This window comes from Nerophis ophidion, linkage group LG10, assembly GCF_033978795.1.
Source record: "Nerophis ophidion isolate RoL-2023_Sa linkage group LG10, RoL_Noph_v1.0, whole genome shotgun sequence".
Lineage (NCBI taxonomy): Eukaryota > Metazoa > Chordata > Actinopteri > Syngnathiformes > Syngnathidae > Nerophis > Nerophis ophidion.
In genome coordinates, this window is record NC_084620.1 from 530716 (window position 1) to 534517 (window position 3802).

Sequence of the window (3802 nt, forward strand, 5' to 3'; positions counted from 1 at the left end):
AAATAAATAACGTTTAATTGTCTTACTGTCAGGCACATGGTCACAGCCTGGGCTTTGTATACATTTAAATATGTCTTATTTATTTAAATTTGTCAGTTACGAGGACATCTAAGTTCAGATAAAAACAGTGATGGGCCCTAAATTCAATAATTTTTATTTTGTTTAAGAGTCAAATTAGGAATGTGTAACGCCATAATATAATCAATCAATCAATCAATGTTTACTTATATAGCCCTAAATCACTAGTGTCTCAAAGGGCTGCACAAACCACCACGACATCCTCGGTGGGCCCACATAAGGGCAAGGAAAACTCACACCCAGTGGGACATCGGTGACAATGATGACTATGAGAACCTTGGAGAGGAGGAAAGCAATGGATGTCGAGCGGGTCTAACATGATACTGTGAAAGTTCAATCCACAATGGATCCAACACAGTCGCGAGAGTCCAGTCCAAAGCGGATCCAACACAGCAGCGAGAGTCCCGTTCACAGCGGAGCCAGCAGGAAACCATCCCAAGCGGAGGCGGATCAGCATCGCAGAGATGTCCCCAGCCGATACACAGGCAAGCAGTACATAATGTGTGGTGTTACAAAAAATGTTCATTCATTCAAGGCCTACTGAAATGAGATGTTAATATTCAAACGGGGATAGCAGGTCCATTCTATGTGTCATACTTGATCATTTCGCGATATTGCCATATTTTTGCTGAAAGGATTTAGTAGAGAACATCGAGGATAAAGTTCGCAACTTTTGTTGCTGATAAAAAAGCCTTGCCTGTACCGGAAGTAGCAGACGATGTGCGCGTGACGTCACGGGTTGTGGAGCTCCTCACATCTGAACATTGTTTACAATCATGGCCACCAGCAGCGAGAGCGATTCGCACCGAGAAAGCGACAACTTCCCCATTAATTTGAGCGAGGATGAAAGATTCGTGGATGAGGAAAGTGAGAGTGAAAGACTAAGGGAAAAAAAAGAAGAAGAAGAAAAAAAATAGACTATACAGTGGGAGCGATTCAGATGTTATTAGACAAATTTACTGGGATAATTCTGGAAAATCCCTAATCTGCTCATTGTGTTACTAGTGTTTTAGTAAGATTATATGGTCGTACCTGTACAACATGAAGGTCGGCCCCCGCACCTTTCTTCAGCACCAGTCGACGGGTGGTGGCGATGCCCATCTCTGCCCTTTGCAAGGGACCCTCTTCGAAACACGATCTTTCGAAATGATCGCTGCATAACACTGTACTTTGTGTGTGTGGTCCAATCCAACCGTGTTCGCTTGACTGATCTGTTCCATAGTAAAGCTTCACCGTCATCTTTCGGGAATGTAAACAATGAAACACCGGCTGTGTTTGTGTTTCTAAAGGCGGCCGCAATACACCGCTTCCCACCTACAGCTTTCTTCTTTGACGTCTCCATTATTCATTGAACAAATTGCAAAAGATTCAGCAACACAGATGTCCACATTACTGTGGAATTATGCAATGAAAAGAGACGACTTATAGCTGTGATTGGTGCTGGAACAAAATGTTCTCTACAATGCGTGACGTCACGCGCACGCGTCATCATACCGCGACGTTTTAGCATGATACTTCCGTGCAAAATTTAAAATTGCAAATTAGTAAACAAAACCGACCGTATTGGTATGTGTTGCAATGTTAATATTTCATCATTGATATGTAAACTATCAGACTGCATGGTGGGTAGTAGTGGGTTTCAAAAGGCCTTTTAGGTGGCAGCAAATCCACAATGAAACACTTCACGGTTCACATAACGTACACGTCATCAAATCTCACATGCACAGTGCAGGCCAAAAATTTGGACACACCTTCTCATTAAATGCGTGTTCTTTAATTTCAAGACTATTTTCATTGACGATTGTCACTGAAGGCATCAAAACTACTTCAAAACTATGAAAGAACTAAACAAAAAAAAGGTAAAATAACTGAAAACATGTTATATTGTAGTTTCTTCAAAATAGCCACCCTTTGCTCTGATTACTGCTTTGCACACTTTTGGCATTCTCTCGATGAGCTTCAAGAGGTAGTCACCTGAAATGTTTTCACTTTAATGTCATAGATTTGATGCCTTCAGTGACAATGCGGTGTCATAGATTTGATGCCTTCAGTGACAATGTAATAGTCATGAAAATAAAGAAAACACATGAAAATGAGAAGGTGTGTCCAAACTTTTGGCCTGTACTATATTCGCACACAGCGCCAACTTTTGGAAAACAGGACGAGGTGATAGAATAGGACAAATCTATTTGTGGCAGCATCGGACAATGTTTAAGTTTCACTTATGCATCGCATTGCACATAACGGTGGTGCCTTGTAGAAACCTTGATAAAAGCTCAAAACATCAATCAATCAATCAATCAATGTTTACTTATATAGCCCTAAATCACTAGTGTCTCAAAGGGCTGCACAAACCACTACGACATCCTCGGTAGGCCCATGGGACGTCGGTGACAATGATGACTATGAGAACATGATACTGTGAAAGATCAATCCATAATGGATCCAACACAGTCGCGAGAGTCCAGTCCAAAGCGGATCCAACACAGCAGCGAGAGTCCCGTTCACAGCGGAGCCAGCAGGAAACCATCCCAAGCGGAGTCTGATCAGCACCGCAGAGATGTCCCCAGCTGATACACCGGCGAGCAGTACATGGCCACCGGATCGGACCGGACTCCCTCCACAAAGGAGAGTGGGACATAGAAGAAAAAGAAAAGAAACGGCAGATCAACTGGTCTAAAAAGGGAGTCTATTTAAAGGCTAGAGTATACAAATGAGTTTTAAGGTGAGACTTAAATGCTTCTACTGAGGTGGCATCTCGAACTGTTACCGGGAGGGCATTCCAGAGTACTGGAGCCCGAAATTAAAAAGCTCTACAGCCCGCAGACTTTTTTTGGGCTTTGGGGATCACTAATAAGCCGGAGTCCTTTGAACGCAGATTTCTTGCCGGGACATATGGTACAATACAATCGGCAAGATAGGATGGAGCTAGACCGTGTAGTATTTTATACGTAAGTAGTAAAACATCATTACTTTTTAAAGACAGAGGAGGGTAAACCCCCAGTAAATACACCAAAAATAATAACTTTACTAATGACCCCAAAACTCAGCTTCAATACCAAACAATTAAGTGGGTTTCAGTATATTTTAGGGAGCCTATAGTGACTAATGTTGCCAACTCATTAATAAATCTAAGACATAAACTTGTAAATATCGTGATCATGGAGTTCACCATTTACTGTGCTTCCAGTTGATCACATTAGGAAGACTGACACATGATGAAGGCAATAATCGATGATGGGAGTGTTTACATTTAAGATAAAACTGGTTTGCAATCACATCGTCTAGATTCGTTAATCCCATTTTGAAAAAGTCAAAAGCCTTATTAATTTCAATATGAAATATTGGGAGACATTTCATGCTGCATGTAAAAACATCATTAAGGTTTTAACATGTGTTTTAAAAGGCTAGTTTTAATCAAATTAAGTCAATGCGTTTTTTAGTGCATGTAACCATACCCAGTGTGTATAGGTGATGTTGGGATAAATATGGGGTGGGGCCCTTCAGGAGTCTAATAATAACAATGAATATATAATATTCCAGACCAAAATGAGACCACAACAAAAATCTTGCTTACATTACAAGTGAGGTGAAATGAACAGAAAAGAGCAAATCCCAACTATATCAAAACCCAGACTTAAGCTCCTGCGAAAAGACCATCTTATTCAAACTCTGAAATACATTTCAATGTGCTGTTTTTGAAGGGAAGTAAAATGAGAAGCAA